This window comes from Sus scrofa, chromosome 10 (assembly GCF_000003025.6).
Source record: "Sus scrofa isolate TJ Tabasco breed Duroc chromosome 10, Sscrofa11.1, whole genome shotgun sequence".
Taxonomy (NCBI): Eukaryota; Metazoa; Chordata; class Mammalia; order Artiodactyla; family Suidae; genus Sus; species Sus scrofa.
Window position 1 is genome coordinate 693,895 of NC_010452.4, and position 18,107 is coordinate 712,001.

Sequence of the window (18,107 nt, forward strand, 5' to 3'; positions counted from 1 at the left end):
GGGTTTGATATGGGGCTCGAACTCTCAGTCCTGTAGGTGAGTCTCTGTGAACCAGTTAGTTTTCAGTCTGTGGAGCTTCCCACCTGGGAGGTATGAGGTTGTTTATATCACAAAATCACCCCTCCTACCTGTGGCTGTGGCCTCCTCTTTTTCTTCTGGAGTAGGGTATGGGTTTCCGGTCCATTTGGGTGGAGACTGCTCAGTCTTTAGTTGTGAATTTTGTGGGTTTTAGGAGAGAAGTTGAGCTCCAGTCCTTCTATTCCGCCATCTTAATCCCGTCTCCCAACCATGTATTTTAAAGAAATAATAGTTATATGCAATTAGAGGCATTTTTAAGACCACTGTTAATGCTCACACCTTATCTATTCAAATACCATAACAGACTGCGAACAGCCTTCCTCTTTTTAAGAGAGTTCTTTAAAGAAATAAAAAGACAATTATTTGATGTGCATAGAATTTATTTGGTACATCTACCAGTTTCTACAAGAATATAAGTGACCAGAACAGTTCGTACAGGGCCTACCCGCCCTCTGTGTCCAGAATGATTTGTTCAGTATGGGGTTTGGCAGGGCTGGAAAGGAGAGTCCAGATTTCACAGTATCAGTGAAAACTGTTGTGTAATGAAATAAATTCCATACATTACCATTTCGTCCATCTTCTGTTAGAAAACAGCAACATTACATTGTTAGGTATGTTATTTACAGTGAACTTGGAAGACTCAAAGCATCAGTGAGTTCATCAACAGACTTAGGAAGCCCCCTGCCTCTCCTTTCAAGGTCTTTTCCTTTGAAATGGAGCTTGTTACAGATCAGACTTTATGTACTTTAAAGCACCAGCTTGACGATTTAAAGTTTTCTCTCAGTTTTATAAAATATCCCTGCTTTGAAAGGCATAGTGAATGTAAAAACGTTCATATAATTAAACATCACTGGCCTGGATACTTCTTATTGCAATAGTCACAATGTTCTACAGCTGTATTCAGTTCTTTGAATGAATTTGCTTGTAGGCTTTAAACAAAATTTTTGCCTCTTCTCTCGAAAAATTCCCGTAAAAAAGGAATCATTTTTGATTGGTACATTTCTGTAAATCTGTACTTTTTCGCTTATAGCGTTTAAATATGCAACTTGGTCCTTGAAGATCCTATTACATAAAGTCCAGCTTCTTGGATAATCTGTTATACAAAACAGTAAAAACCTGAACTACCACAAAACAGTACTGAGGTTAGCAAGTCACCTGTGTGTAACGCATCAGTGTGCCTAGATTATCCCGATAGTGGGTGCTTCAACTACTGATGTACAATCAGGCTTTAATACTTAATAGTCAAATTTCTGTCCTTTATATAAAAGTCCCTTTGAGTCTATGCTTCAGAAACCCTGGCACTATTAAGGCATTACTTAATGAACAGACCCTATGCAAAGGAGTAGTATGCCCGTGTGGAGAGCTGGTCATCGTTAAGGCAGTCAACAGTTTCATTTAGTTCACTTTAAGGCTCTTGCATACTTAATTTTTATTCTATGCAGGCATTAGTCTATATCATGAAAATGTTTATCGAGTGGGCAAATATGGACACCGAAGCCTTTATATGAAGCAAATGGACAGTTCAGAACTGGATTACAACACCTCCTCCCCAACCAATTTTTTCTAAAAAAAGATGATTTCATGTATTTATGTCAGAAACTGGAGAAAGTCTTCATTACCAGAAGCTGGCAACAGAGGAGGACCTTGTAACGCCAATGCGTGACACGCAGTTCTGTCTAGTTACACCACACACCAAATGACATGCACCCCATCTTCAGAGTAACAGTGCAAGAAAAACATTTTTCTTGGCTACTATTCATTAATTGTGTAATATTTAATTTGTATGGATTCTAAGGCGTCTGCACTGCAGCTGCAGTCTAGTTAGTATTTTAACACAAGTTTTGATGCCATGTTTGTACTAATATAGTATTCCATCAATTGTAAGTGGTAATGGTAAGTAAAATAGCAAGGCTCTAACCAGATTAACTACCCTAAGTGTTCATTAAGTGAAACCGGTGAAACATAGCTAACTTAGTACAGATTCTGATAACTTCTAAAAGGAGAGAAAGTTAAATGTATTTTAAAATGAAAGAGTATCACTTATGTTCATTAAATTAATATGGTGCATGGCGGTGCTAAATTGAATAGAAGCAAAAGGGAAAAAAAATCTCCTAAGGCTCGGAAATATCTTTTTATATATTTTCGTCGTATTTATAAAATTAATTCTCATTGAAAACAATCATCTTAATTTCAGTAATTGAATTTTGCAACATAATTCCTAAGTTTGATTCTTTCTACCAATTCCCTGTATAATTTGGTATTTTCAGGGTTTAGGAAAATGTGTCATTTATTATAATTCTACTCCAACAGTATGTTTAACTACATTATTAGTTTTCTACATGAAAAATATTACCATAGGATTAATTTTTAAATTGTCTTACTAATTATCAAAAGCAAATAGAACATAAAAAATGTGAATGTTATGTTAAAAAAAGGTTGAAAGTGGATACAGGTAATTTACAAGATCTTTTATGCTACCCCCACACATATACATAAGTTCCGTGAGGTACTTGGTGGGCCAGAGATTTTGAGGGTGATCTTTCTACTTACGGAAATGCAACCACTGAGACAGTCTATTTTCTGAAAGAGTATTTGATTAATTATTTTTTAGAGTGCTTTTTCTAAGAGCTAGTTCCATCTAGTAATTGCCAACAAGAGCTGAATAATTCGTTTTACTGAAAGGCCACCACATTTCTGCAAACGCCTAATACAAAAGGTACATGATGTCACTGATTTGGGGAGAGCATTTATCAGCTCGGTTTTTGTTCCAAGAGACCTGCCCGTTATTAACTTGGGAAAAAAAAAAATCTTAAATCACCATGAAACAAAAAGCAATCAGCAAAAGATGTATCCTGAACCTGTATTTGGGTGACTTTCCTGTCACTCATTTTATTACCCAAGTAGAGCAGGACTAGAAAAACCAAGACAAAAACGTTAGAAGAAATTTTAAAGGAAAGAAAAGGTACAGAGATAATCTTCCAACAAATAAGACATTAAAGAGCAGATAATTGGGATGTATTAAATAAAACCCACACAGTACCTATGACTATTCGAATCGTTTATCCTTTTTTTCAAATTCTCCCTTGTACGGGTTTACACGGAAGCGCTGACATTTCTCCAGGAGGGGTACACCCCACATCTGTGGTGCACAAGACTAGAACTTTTCCTTTTTGATTTTAACTGTAAGGGATTTGCCAAGAAACCTGTGGGTAGATGATCTTTGGGTCAAATTAGAGTCAGTCCAAAAAGTGAGCACAATGGTTTCCCATTAATTGTGTAGCTAGAACTCTACTGTGCTTCTGAAGATGCTTCTCACTTAACTGTCAGATCTTGAAATGCACTAAGGAATTCTGTCTTAAATTTCCAAAACAATTTTAAATTGTTTTTGCAGAATCTCGGGGGAAAAAAACCTGATGAACCAACCTTCTGCCACTGGTAGATTTAGCTGCTGTTTTAAATCATTGCGCACAGGTTCCTAAGAGCATCCTTCTCATTTAGGGTTTGTTTTCCTTCTGTGCAATGGGATCTTAGACTTGGAACATATTCCTTCTTTCTCTAATCAGGGAATAGTAACCTCTTAGTCATTCGCTTCTCTGTTAAAGTTCTTCTTTCACATTTTCCCATTCAGAACAGGAGTGCTCTAAAAAATGACTGAGCCTATTGAGCTATTTTTCAGAAACATTTTATCTTTGGAAACATATATCCTATGAAGTGTTTTTAAGTTTCAAAAGTTCTAACTTGTATGGCAAGCCCTCTTCCCAACAGAAACTTTACAAAGATATAATTGCCCTAGGATCCAAGCATCAGATATGTTCCTTTTTAAAGGCGGTCTGCAGTCACACACAGTAAGTTAGATGAAGCGAAGGAGGTTCCAGAGAGTGACGCTAAATAAACCCCACTCCGATCACCTTCCTAACGCTCCCATCCGATGGTTGCTAAGCTGAATAATACGTAACAGGGTTAGTGAGTGGAATTCCCAAGAAATGTCAACTAACGAGGAAGGAGAGAATTAGGAGTTTTGGTTTTACTAAGTACGACTATATCCTGAAAATATTTACGTATTTTCTAGGAAATAAAGTTGATGTTTCTTAGGATTGTTTTTTAAAAGCAACATTTTCCCCATCAGCAAAAAAGCTAAAAGTAATTCGGAAAATAAAACTTCTTGGTCACTTGAGCACCTCTTACTCATAACGGGGTGCAGTTTTCTTACTCTTCCTAAGGAACTACGCTGCGTCGCAACACGGTTATTAAGACATTAATGGTGCTTGAGGGCTGCTGTGAGCTACAGAGGTTTACATGTTCTCAACTCCTCTTTCCCCTCCGGAAGCAATCAGGTATATACATTATTTCCTAATACCTAAGAAGATAAAAGCCTGGAATCATTCTGTTTTACCCCTGCTCTTGCAAGTCAGTATCTTCCCGTTTTGGCGGGGAAACGCATACTGGAATGAGAGTGAAGAGACCAAGCATTCTAGATCTCTTGCTCCAAAGCCACCCACTCTCAGACCTCAGATCCCTGTTCTAAATGTAAAAATGACCTTTTGGAGGTCCTGCTGTGGCTCAGCGGAAGTCAATCCGACGAGTATCCAGAAAGATGCAGGTTCGATCCCTGGCCTTGCTCGGCGGGTCAGGGATGGGGCACTGCCATGAGCTGCCACCGGCAGTTCCGATTTGACCCCTAGCCCAGGAACCTCCATATGCCTCGGGTGCAGCCCTAAAAAGCAAAAAAATTGAAAAGAAAAAATTTACCTTTTAAATGTCTAACCTTTCTTCCAGCTCCAAAGCGCCAAGATTTGAAAATAAAACTACCCCCTGTGGTTGCTTTTCCTTCTTTTTTGCTTCTTAAACCTGACCCTCAGCCATTTAATAGACTTACCTATGTGACTTGTGAAAGGTCTTATCTAATCTTACTTCTCTGACGGATTTAATATTAGTTCCTGAACATATCTAAAAGCAATGTAGAAACAGTACTTAACGGAAGGAAATAAATATTCTATAGTCCACTTAAAGTTTCTACTATGCATTAAAGGTTAGCTCATATTATAATTTTTCTTTTAAGACAGTAGGTTTACTTGAATTCAAGTACTAATACATAATGTTACTAAGTTCTTTAAATTCAATCTGAACCTAGTATTTTAATGTATCAAAAGTAGCTAACAATCCAATGCCTGACAGAGGGTAAAAACAGAAAAATATGAGAAGCAATGTGTTTGGGGCGGGGGGAGCTGTGAGGAGTGGTGCTACTAACTTTGCTGACCAAAAAAAAAAAAAAAAAAACAACAACTCATGTCAATCACAATATTTACAAATTGCTACCAGTTGCCTTGAAAGAAGGGCTGCATATTAGAGCCAGCATTATATTATATCGAGTAAGTCTGAAAGGAACATTTTCTTGTCACTCCCAGAGCCCAAATTTCTCAGGGAACAGAAGGAACTGTCTATGCCAACGCTGACATTCCTAAGTCCCCCTTGCCCCATAAGCTACAGCCTCTAACTCCCAAGCACACACAGGTCTGTAATTTATATTTACTAGTTTGACTTTTCATATAATAGTGAGAAGGGCTTTATAAATTCCCAGTAAACCTCTAATTACAGTTAAAGAATAATACATAAAAACTGAAGTTTTCTCTGTACCTTATTTTAGACAACCATGATATAATTTTGAGCAAATATACTGGCATTTCAACAGGTTATACCTGCCCACAAAGAAGGGCTATTTGCTCAAGAAAATAATGCACTTTATCATGAAGTGGAGGAGTTCCTGTTGTAGCTCAGAGGTAAAGAACCCGACTAACATCTCTGAGGACGCAGGTTCGATCCCTGTCCTCACTCAGGGGGTTAAGGATCTGGTGTCGCTATGGGCTTCTGTGTAGGTCACAGACACTGCTTGGATCTGGTGTGGCCATGGCTGTGGTGTAGGCCAGCAGCTGCAGCTGATCCGACCCCTAGCCTGGGAACTTCCATGTGCCTCACCTGTGGCCCTAAAAGGACCCAAAAAAAAAAAAAAAATTATGTATATATAATAAAGAGGAAGTTTATACAAATAAACAGAAAAAATTAATTTCTAACAGGCTTGTTAGTGGTAATATGCCACTCAAAAACTGCCTTTCAAATCTGAAAGAGCAAGCTCACTTTATTACTTTTTTACGCTATCACAACAAACGAATAATGGACAAAGAGACAGGAGGCCACTGACATATTTACAGTTAGAAGGATCTAAAACTGGAGTTCCTGCAGTGGCACACTGGGTTACGAATCTGACTGCAACAGCCTGGGTTGCTGCGGAGGCCGGGTTTGGTCCCCAGCCTGGTGCGGTGGCTTAAAGGATGCGGCCTGAGCAGGTGCAGCATTGGTTGCTGCTCTACCTCAGATTCAATCCCAGGCCCAGGAACTTCCATATGCTGCAGGTGTGGCCATTAAAAAACAAACAACTATCTAAAACTCATTTACAATTGGATAAAAAATTGTTAAAAGTAAAACAATACTTTTAAAGTAAGGAAAAAGCTAATCTGATTAGAGCTGAGATTTTATAACTGTCACACTTTCAGATTATGAGTTAAATCACTGAAACATCTTATGCTTTCATTTAAGAGTATGAAAAACAGGAGTTCCCGTCATGGCTCAATGGTTAATGAACCTGACTCATATCCATGAGGATGTGGGTTAAGGATCGGGCATTGCCATGAGCTGTGGTGTAGGTCGCAGGCGCGGCTCGGATCCCAGGTTGCTGTGGCTGTGGTGTGGGCCGGCAGCTGCAGCTCCTATCAGACCCCTAGCCTGGGTACTTCCATATGCCGCGGTACGGCCCTAAAAAGACCAAAAAAAAAAAAAAAAAAAAAAAAAAAAAAAAAGCATATTAAAACCAGAGCCTGTGCCTACACCAGCAATGTCGTTATAAGTGAGAGGAAACTGTCAGGTCATGCCCTCACTCACAGCAGGAAACAAAAGCAAACCACACAGACTTGCTCAGCTGGCACCCATTTTAGACTCTCCACCCAGGGGTCTCCCACTCTGTTTCTGGTTAACAGCAACAATTCCACAAGTGTAGATAAAACACCAGAGGAGCCCACCAGGGCAAGTGGGCTTGCGACTCGCGTCGCTGTGGAGGCACACGTTTGATCCCTGGCCTGGAGCAGTAGGTTAAAGGATCCAGCATTGCCACAGCCATGGTTCCCATTCAATCCCTGGCCTAGCAACTTCCACATGCCACACGTGTGGCCACTGGGGGGAAAAAAGAAAAGCAAAAAAAAGATGAGAAACAAAGTATTTTCTTCACTAAGAAAGCTGCTATTTGTGTGACTGTAGAAAACTGTTAAAGGAATTTGTAAAACTCATAATTTAATCGAACATCTTGGTTCCGTTTTAACTCCCTCGGTATAAGAGTTTACAGATGAGTTTCATATTCCATCACAGTTACATGGTCCAGTGCATTTCAGAGAATGGGGACATTATCAAAGCTGTCCTTTACCGATGAAAACATTTAAGAAAACTTTAAGCATTTCTCAAACAGGTGACAGGATAGGGAACTACTTACACTTTTGGCTCTCGTTTCTTTTAAGTACAAATGTGATTATTCACCAAAGCAAAACTATTGTACAGTGTCTATTAACGAGTTCTCTCTTAGATAGAGGGGCTACAGTGTATTCTGAAGCTATTTCCCAAGAGCTAGTTTAGGAGAAACAGAAAGAACTTTGGGCTCATCGTACTTCCCTTCCTTTCTTTTTTTTTTTTTTGGTAAGGTAAACTTTCCATTTTCCCACTCTATACCATCGCCTTACTCTGTCTGTTGGATTAAGATCAGCTGGGAAGTAGCTGCGTATTTTTTTTTAGCGCGATCACTGCTGGCAACGGACCTCTTGGATTGTGCTGGTGCTGGTGGTTAGATCACATCTAACGTGAAGTTTCGAATGACATCCAGGGCGCCTGTGTCAAAGCCACACATATCCAACATGCCTCTGTCATCTGGGTCGGCAATGGTGAAACCATTGGATGCCATTCCGCAAACAATCAGTTTAGCCGGAATGCCCATTTTCTGTAGGAAAAGATCCACACACATATTTCAAAAACAGTAAACAAAAGCAAATAACCTCCGCAGTTAAAACACGTTAAATTCTATCACAGCTTTCCATTACAAAGTCGATTTTTTTCCTCCATAAAATCTGTCAACCTTTGAGGGCGAGACCATGTGATCTTCAGAAGGGGAGAACACTGAGTATGTAAACAACCTGCCCGAAATCCCTGCCTCCCTGTTCTGCCTTATCACTCGCTTATGAGCACAGAACACACTCCTGAGCCGCAGCGGGCTCTGGACTTGCGAAACCTACCAGGATATTCGGGGTCATCAGACATATTTTTACCAGCATATCAAACACTGGGGCAGTGTGGCCGGGTATTATAAACATAAGGAAATAGTTCCCTGCAATGATCAATTTTGGGTGCACAACTTTGCTGTGTATAACACAGATAAAGTCACAGGTGACAACACGTTCTCTGGAGCTGTGATTTAAGGGTAAAATAGCCGCGTTTCTGAGAAACTCCAGCAGTCACCGAGTGTGCGCTACGGCAGACACCCTGGCCCTCGAGGCAGTTTAGCGAATGTAACTGTTACAACAGCCCTAGAAGGGGTGGTCCTCAAAACTACCACGACACACAGCACAGCAGCGGAATCGGACGATTCACGCGGGTCCAGTTAGTCCAAGAGAAGACCCGACTCAGACCCCGGGCTGGCTTGACTCCAAATTCCGTCCTCTCACTCGTTCTCCAACTTCAGCATCACCAGAACCCCCGGGAGGGCTCGTGAAAACTCAGTTCCACCCCCAGAGGTCCTGATCCGGCAGGTCCCTCCCACGGGGCCCAGGAATATGCATCTCTAACAAGGTCCCAGGAGATGCTAAGGCTGCTAGTAGGGAGACCACGCTTGAAGAACCACTGCTCTTCAGGCTCTGTTTCTGCTTCCAGTCACACTCGCCACAGTTCAGGCGCTCAACGCCTCACGCAACCAGAGAGTCCATACTGGACAGGGGGCGACAGAACATTGCAGAAAGCTCACCTGGGGAGCACTGGCCAGAGCAGAGAAAGACCCATAAACTCAAAACAGAGACTACAGCTTTGCTTTAATGGTATGCGGTCCTTGGCAAAACTCAGAAATGATGCTTGACGTGTTCAAGGAGCACACGGAACCATTTTCTGAAAAGTACAGTGAGTGCCTGAGAATCGCATCTTACTTGGGTGAGAAGGAATATCAGAACTTCTGATACCTTTCGATACTCCCTCAGAGCGGCAGCAGGGTGGACACTTCCAGCAAAGGTCTCATTATCAGTGAACACAATGAAGACGTCAGCAGCTGTGTTTGTCTTCTGAGCCCAGATCATTGGAAGAGAACAATCTGTTTCCCCTGCTGGGATCTAACTCAGAACAAAGAATCACGGATAAGAATAAACAAAAGTGCCCTAGTTTTCGTACTGAGATGTATGAATTAAATAATTAAAAATACTGCTTAGCATGTCCTTTTGTTTAGAGCCAATACACAGGCTTTCCCAAAGCCTGTACATGTATTTGAACTTGGTCGTCATGAGGAAATTGAAACAATTTGTTCATACAAATTTATTACTATCAGGCGTGACATCAATATAAAATTAATATTTAACGCATGTTTAAACTTTTTTTTTTTTTTTGGCTGCACCCATGGCATGAGGAAGTTCCGGGGCCAGGGAGCAAACCAGCAGCACAGCTGTAACCACGCCAGATCCTTAACCCACCAAGCCACCAGGGGACTGCTGTGTTAAGTAAACTTAATAACACTGGAGTTTTGGTTGCAGCTCAGTGGTAAAGAACCCGACAAGGATGCAATCCCTGGCCTTGCTCAGTAGGCTAAAGGATGCAACATTGCTGTGAGCTGTGGTGTAGGTCGCAGATGTGGCTCGGATCATGCACTGCTGTGAGCTGTGGTGTAGGCTGCAGATGTGGCTCGGATCATGCACTGCTGTGAGCTGTGGTGTAGGCTGCAGATGTGGCTCGGATCATGCACTGCTGTGAGCTGTGGTGTAGGCTGCAGATGTGGCTCGGATCATGCACTGCTGTGAGCTGTGGTGTAGGCTGCAGATGTGGCTCGGATCATGCACTGCTGTGGTTGTGGTGTAGGCTGCAGATGTGGCTCGGATCATGCACTGCTGTGAGCTGTGGTGTAGGCTGCAGATGTGGCTCGGATCATGCACTGCTGTGAGCTGTGGTGTAGGCTGCAGATGTGGCTCGGATCATGCACTGCTGTGGCTGTGGTGTAGGTTGCAGATGTGGCTCGGATCATGCACTGCTGTGAGCTGTGGTGTAGGCTGCAGATGTGGCTCGGATCATGCACTGCTGTGGCTGTGGTGTAGGCTGCAGATGTGGCTCGGATCATGCACTGCTGTGAGCTGTGGTGTAGGCTGCAGATGTGGCTCGGATCATGCACTGCTGTGGCTGTGGTGTAGGCTGCAGATGTGGCTCGGATCATGCACTGCTGTGAGCTGTGGTGTAGGCTGCAGATGTGGCTCGGATCATGCACTGCTGTGGCTGTGGTGTAGGCTGCAGATGTGGCTCGGATCATGCACTGCTGTGAGCTGTGGTGTAGGCTGCAGATGTGGCTCGGATCATGCACTGCTGTGGCTGTGGTGTAGGCTGCAGATGTGGCTCGGATCATGCACTGCTGTGAGCTGTGGTGTAGGCTGCAGATGTGGCTCGGATCATGCACTGCTGTGAGCTGTGGTGTAGGCTGCAGATGTGGCTCGGATCATGCACTGCTGTGGCTGTGGTGTAGGCTGCAGATGTGGCTCGGATCATGCACTGCTGTGAGCTGTGGTGTAGGCCAGCAGCTGTAGCTCCAATTCGACCCCTAGCCTGGGAAGCTCCACATGTCGTGGGTGCGGCCCTCAAAAGCAAAAACAAAATAAAACATCCAAAAAGCAAGCTTGATAAAACTGGTCCTTACCTGACTCATAGCCATTAGAACCTGCTGTAAGGTCATATCTGTAGTCAGTGGACAGGGTACCATTTCATCTGAAAAAGCAACTATGTAAGAGTCGCTTTCTGTTCGTGTGACCACCTGCAAAATTCAATAGTAGTAATTTTCAGTAGAATTGGGAGAAATACATTATCTTAACGTTCATGAAACTTCATCTTCAAAAGAAAGTACCGTATGATGCTTATTTTATTTCTAAATTTACATTACTTTGTTTGGGAACTATACAGATAACGGCAGGAGAGCTTTCAAAGTACTTTCCAAAACTCTTTAAAGAAACTGGTTTTCACAACAATCCTTTGAAGCAAAGAGAGTATATATTATTCTTCTCATTTTATTAAATAAGGAAGAAAGTCACAGAAGAGACGCCAAAAAGCTCACCTGTGATTCATTTACTTGATACTCAGTGGCAGAATCAGGCTAGAACCAAAGTCTCTTGGCTGTTATTAGTTTCTGATCTTTGAACATCATTAATTCATCAAAAATTTCTCTAAACAATTATCTATTTCCTTAAAAATACTGGTAATATTTAATACGTTGTTGTAAAATTTAAGGTTGTTTTTTTTTTTGCTTTTTTTAGGGCTGCACCTGTGGCATATGGAAGTTCCCAGGCTAGGGATCCAAACGGAGCTGTTAGCCGCTGGCCTAAACCAAAATCACAGCAACTCAGGATCTGAGCTGCGTCTGCCGACCGATACCACAGCTCACAGCAACACCAGATCCTTAACCCTCTGAGGGAGGCTAGGGATCAAACACGCAACCTCCCGGTTCCTAGTTGGATTTGTTTCTGCTGTGCCACAATGGGAACTCCCAAATTAAAGTTTCTATTCAGACTTTTCTTTAGACATGCTTTTTCAATATATCTACAAGACTGTATCATACCTACGTATATATAATTATATAAGTATACTTGAGGACATATACAATACTTAAAATTTGCTTAAAACAAGTGAAAACAGAATTATTGATCGTCTCTAACTTTATGGTTTCGTCCCGGAGCGAACGTCTTGGGGCGGCAAAATTCTCGGGGTTCTCACCATGCACATGGCTGCAGCCACTGTGCTAGCGCTGAGGATGCTGCCCAAAACCCTTTGCTCCATAGACCCGCTGACATCAACTGCCAGCAGGAAACGCTTTCCCGTTGGCTCAACCATCTGGAAAGAGAAAACGAAAGTCATAAAAAGCAATCCCAGAAATTATAAACAGATTATATTTCTAACAAAAAATATTTACTGAATTTTCATTCAAGACTCCAAAATTTTGAAATTATTCATTTTTTTTGGTCCACAGACACGGCATGTGGAAGTTCCTCGGGCAGAGATTAAACCCGCACCACAGGGAGTTCCCATCATGACTCAGCGGTGAAGAGCCCAACTAGTATCCATGAGGATGCAAGTTTGATCCCTGGCCTCGTTCAGTGGGTCGAGGATCTGGCGTTGCTGTGAGCTGCGGTGCACGTTGCAGATGTGGCTTGGATCTGGCACTGCTGCGGCTGTGGCTGTGGCCGGCAGCTGTAGCTCTGATTCGACCCCTAGCTCGGAAACTTCCATATGCCATGGCTGTGGCCCTAAAAAGCAACAACAACAACAACAAAACCGTGCCACAGCAGTGACCCAAGCTGCTGCAGGGACAATGCCAGATCCTTAACCCCTGCACCGCCAGAGAACTTCCATAGGATCCGGTTTTTGCCTTACCAATCGACAGGGAGTTACAAATGCTTCGCTTTTACTAGAGGTAAAACAGGTAAGACGGCCTATTCAGCAACGTAAGGAAGTTGACCGTCTTCCTTTTTAAAACAGTCTTTCCTCACGACGTAACCTGGGAACTTCTTACAAGATTTTTTCTGTGGTAAGTACAGATAACCTAACATTTCCTTTTTAGTCACCTTAAGTGTACAACGTGGTGGCGTGAAGTTCAGTCACAATGTGGTGTAACCGTCATTACTACCTACTTCCAGACCCCTTCATCATCCCAAACAGAACCTCTGGATGCACGACACCCCGTTCCCATCGCCCTCCAGCCCCAGGCAACTCCCATTTCACTTTCTGTACCCGGGAATTTGCCTATTTTAGAGGCATCGGAGGAGTGGAAACAGAGCATTTGTCCTTTCGTGTCGGGCGTATCTCGCCCAGCCTCGTGCGTTCAGGGTTCGTCCACGTCGCGGCCTGTCCCATAGTCGACAGTCTGTACGGCTAAAAACTCCACCCTGCGTAGATACCATGCTTCGTGCATCCGTCCACCTGCTGAGGACTACCTGGGTTGTTTCCGCTGTTCGGCTACTGCAACTGATGCTTCTGTGAACAGGTGTGTGCGAGCATCTGTCTGAGGTTGTGTTTTCAACTGCTGGGAGCAGGTACCTAGATGGTGAACACGCTGGCTGCTACAGTGATCCTATGTTTAACTTTGGAGGAACAACTAAACTGTTTCCCACAGGAGCTGCACCAGTTTACATTCCTGCCAGCCGTACACCATGCCCTTCCAAAAACTAGTTATGTCTCATTTTTGGGTAAGAGCCATCTAACCAGGTGTGAAGTAGCATTTGAACTGTGGTTCTGATTTGCATTTGCCAGACTAAGGATGCTGAGCATCTTTCCCTGCACTTCACTGACCATTTGTTTATCTTCCTTGGAGAAATGTCCATTCAAATACTTTGCTCACTTTTGAATGGGGTTGTTTCTATTTTTATTGGCGAGTCGGCTACTAGGAGTAGGAGTTATCTATGTATGTATTCTGGTCACGAACCCCCTGTCAGATCTGCAAATATTTTCTCCTATTCTGCAGGTTATCTTCTCACTCTCTTGATAGTGTCCTTTGATGCACAAAAGACTTAAATTTTGATTAAGTCCAATTTATCCACTTTTTCTTTTGTTTCTTGTGCTTTGGTATATCTAAGGAACTATTGCCAAACTCAATGTCATGAAGCTTTTATGCTGTCTGCTAAAAGTTTTATAGTTTTAGCTCTTACACACAGGTTGTGGTCTGCTCTGAGCTACTTTTTGTATGTGGCGTAATGGTCCGGCTTCATCTTCTGCATGTGGATGTCCAGCTTCCCCAGCACCCTTTGTTCAAAGACTCTCTTTCCCCTGTTGAACTGTCTTGATACTCTAGTCAAAACTCAAGTGACAGGAGTTCCTGTTGCGGCTCAGCAAAAACGAATCTGACTTGCATCCACAAGGACGCAGGTTCGATCCCTGGCCTTGCTCAATGGGTTAAGGATCTGGCATTGCCATGAGCTATGGTGTAGGTCGCAGACGCAGCTTGGGTCCTGCGTTGCTGTGGGTGTGGTGTAGGCCAGCTGCTGAAGCTCTGATTTGACCCCTAGCCTGGGAACTGCCATATGCTGCGGGTGTGGCCTTAAAAAGACAAAAACAAAAAATCAAGTGCCACACACATGAGAGTTTATTTCCAGGCTCTCTATTCTATTCCATTGGTCTATATGTCTGAATTTATGCCAGTTCTACACTGTTTTGATTACTGTGGCTTTGTAGTAATTTCTGAAATCCTAAGTTTGGAAGTGTGACTCTTCCAACTTTGTTCTTTTTCAAGATTGGTTTCACTTTGGGGGTCCCTGGAGAGTCCATACAAATCTTGGGAAGGCTTTTTCTGTTTCTATAAAACTTTCATAAGGACTGCAATCGGTAGGTTGCTTTGGGTAGTCCTGTCATCTTAACACTATGAAGTGTTCCTAACTATGAACATGGGATATTTTCCTATTAATGTATTTCTTCTTAAACTCCTTTCAGCGATGCCTTTTAGTTTTCAGTGTATAAGTCTTACACTTCATAGTTCAATCTGTTCGGAAGTCTTTCATGCTTTTTGATGCTACTGTAAATGGGAACATTTTCTTAACTTTCCTTTTGGATTGTTCACTGCTAGTGTATAAGAATACTACTGATTGAAGTTCCCATCGTAGCACAGTGGTTAACGAATCTGACTAGGAACCATGAGGTTGCGGGTTCGATCCCTGGCCTTGCTCAGTGGGTTAAGGATCCAGCGTTGCTGTGAGCTGTGGTGTAGGTCAAAGATGTGGCTCGGATCCCGCATTGCTGTGGTTCTGGTGTACGCCGGCGGCTACAGCTCCGATTCGACCCCTACCCTGGGAATCTCCACATGCCGCGGGAGCAGCCCTAGAAACGGCAAAAAGACAAAAAACAAACAAACAAACAAATAAAGAATACTACTGATTTTTGCTTCTTGAATTTCTACCTGTAACTTTGCTGAGTCCATTTGTTAGCTAGCTCTACTATTATTTTATGGATTCTTTAGGGTTTTCTACATATAAGAGCACATCATCTGAGAACAGAGATATTTTTTCTTCCCCTTTTTTTTTTTGCCTCTTTTTTGGCTGCCCTGCAGCATGTGGAATTCCTGGGTCAGGGATCAGATCTGAGCTGCAGTTGTGACCTAAGATGCAGCTGCAGCAATGCTGGATCCTTAACCCACTGTGCTGGGCCAGGGATCGAACCTGCGTCCCAGCGCTCCCAAGATGCTGCTGACCCCACTGTTCCACAGTGGCATCTCCTCCCTTCCAGTGCGGATGCCTCTGATTTCGTCTCCTCTCCCAACTGCTAGAATCTCCAGCGTGCGTGGAGCCCAAGCGGGAAGAGGAGGCATCCTTGTCCCATCCTGACCTTGGAGAAAATGAGGCCGGTCTTTGCCACTGAGCACGACGACGGCGGTGGGTCACGTGACTTTTATCGCGCTGAGGACGTCCACTTCGACGCCTAGGTCACCGAATGGTGTACAGCGTTGTCTGTTTTTCCTTTTTCTCCAAGGGCCACAGCTGTGGCATATGAAGTTCTCAGGCTGGGGTAAAATCGGAGCTGCAGTTGCAGACCACAGCCATGCCAGATCTAAGCTGCATCTGTGACCTACACCACAGCTCACAGCAATGTCAGATCCTTAACCCACTGAGTGAGGCCAGGGATCGAACCTGCGTCCTCGTGGCTGCTAGTTGGGTAGGTTACCGCTGAGTCACAATGGGAACTCCCTGAGTGGCCTGTTTAAAGTCAGAACGGGTACTGCTGACTTTTGTCAAATGCTTTATCTCCATCATTTGAGATGATACGTGGCTGCTTTTTAATGTGTTTGTTGCACTGATTGATTTTACTTATACTCAATGATCTCTGCGTGTTGAGGATAAGTCTCAACTTATTTTGTTGAATAGCAAGACTTAAAAACTAAAAGTTTACCTGATGGCTCTGAGATAGAATTTCCATTCCTAAAAAATGACTTTCTATCAAAACAGAGGAGATCCACTACTGATTAATAGGAAAGACAGAGGAGCAAGTCACAGGATCCCAGAGAAATGCAAATTTTTATTTATATTTTTATTTATTTGTTTGTCTTTTTAGAGCTGTGCCCATGGCATTCAGAGGTTCCCAGGCTAAGGATCCAGTTGGAGTTGTAGTCGCCAGCCTATGCCACAGCCACAGCAACGCGGGATCCGGGCCACGTCTGTGACCTATACTGTAGCTCACGGCACTGCTAGATCATTAACCCACTGAGCAAGGACAGGGATCGAACCGGCATCCTCATGGATACTAGTCAGGTTCATTAACCACTGAGCCACAATGGGAACTCCAAAATTTTAGAGTTGGTAATTTATTTTATTTAATTTTTTTGTCTTTTGTCTTTTTAGGGCTGCACCCGCGGCATATGGAGGTTCCCAGGCTAGGGGTCTAGTCGGAGCTGTCACTGCCAGCCTACGCCAGAGCCACAGCAACAGCAGATCTGAGCCATGTCTGCGACCTACACCACAGCTCACAGCAACGCCAGATCCTTAACCCACTGAGCGAGGCCAGGGATCAAACCCAAAACCTCATGGTTCCTAGTCGGATTCCTTTCCACTGCGCCATGATGGGAACTGTGAGTTGGTGATTTAAAACTTACCAAAAATCTTAGCATAACTGGTTGTTGTCTAAAGGTAGAGAGATATTTATTCATAAACTTACAATGTTAATTATTATTGTTATTTTTTGTTTTTTTGTCTTTTTAGGGCTGCACCCGTGGAATATGGAAGTTCCCAGGGTAGGGGTCTAATCTGAGCTGTAGCCACCAGCCTACACCACAGCCATAGCCATGTAGGATCTGAGCCATATCTTTGACCTTTACCACAGCTCACGGCAATGCCACATCCTTAACCCAGTGAGCAAGGCCAGGAATCGAACCAGAGTCCTCATGGATTCTAGTCAGGTTCTTTTTTTTTTTTTGTCTTTTTGTCTTTTCTAGGGCCGCTCCCACGGCACATGGAGGTTCCCAGGCTAGGGGGCTAATCGGATCTGTATTAGCCAGAGCCACAGCAACACAGGATCTGAGCCGCGTCTGCGACCTACACCAAAGCTCATGGCAAGGCCGGATCCTTAAGCCACTGAACAAGGCCAGGGATCGAACCTGCAACCTCATGGTTCCTAGTCGGATTCGTTAACCACTGAGCCACGATGGGAACTCCTCTAGTCAGGTTCTGAACTCCTGCGCCATGACGGGAAATCCTACAATGTTAATTACATACTCATTTTCAAATGAACTAAGGAGAAACAAATGAATATCTAATCAAAAATGGTTAAACTACTAACACCATCTTTAAAATATGTTGTTACAGAAGATTTTAACTCCTAACTGGGGCTTTTGTTTTAAAACAAAAATCAAACCATTACCTTAAATGTTTTGTAAAAAGCAGCATCCAAAGCTTGCAAAATTTCTTCATCAGGGCGCCACTTCAGTTTTCCTCTGAGCCCGTGACCTGTTTTATAAGTTTCTAATGCAACTAACACATGAAATGGATGTATCCGAGCCTAGAAATACGACACAGAAAGTAAATGTCAAATTCAAGTGAAAAACAGTATGTCTCTTAGATTTTTGTTATTGTAGCTAATAAGCATATTTCATAAAGAAGGCGAAAAATGAGGACACATGAATCTTAGAGTCAAAATGCAATGTGGTACAGTAAGTCTCAGAACTCCTAAGAAATGTGCCAACTCTATTTCCAAAATTTAGGAGCTAATATTTAAAATTAGTACTAGCTAACTAAGCTAAT

At 43.0% G+C, this 18,107-nt stretch overlaps 1 long non-coding RNA gene across 2 annotated transcripts in view; it reads right to left on the bottom strand.

The window, feature by feature from the left end:
* Positions 441-18,107, bottom strand: part of TROVE2 — a 31,044-nt gene continuing 13,377 nt past the window's right edge. The window contains exons 5-9 of one of the 2 annotated variants that reach the window (XR_002336171.1): positions 17,728-17,865; positions 12,109-12,225; positions 11,042-11,155; positions 9,336-9,482; positions 441-8,110 (exon numbers count right to left, since the gene is read on the bottom strand). This is a non-coding gene — a long non-coding RNA (TROVE domain family member 2). The remainder of the gene's footprint in view (positions 8,111-9,335; positions 9,483-11,041; positions 11,156-12,108; positions 12,226-17,727; positions 17,866-18,107) is intronic. The other variant, XR_002336172.1, reaches the window with a different exon arrangement.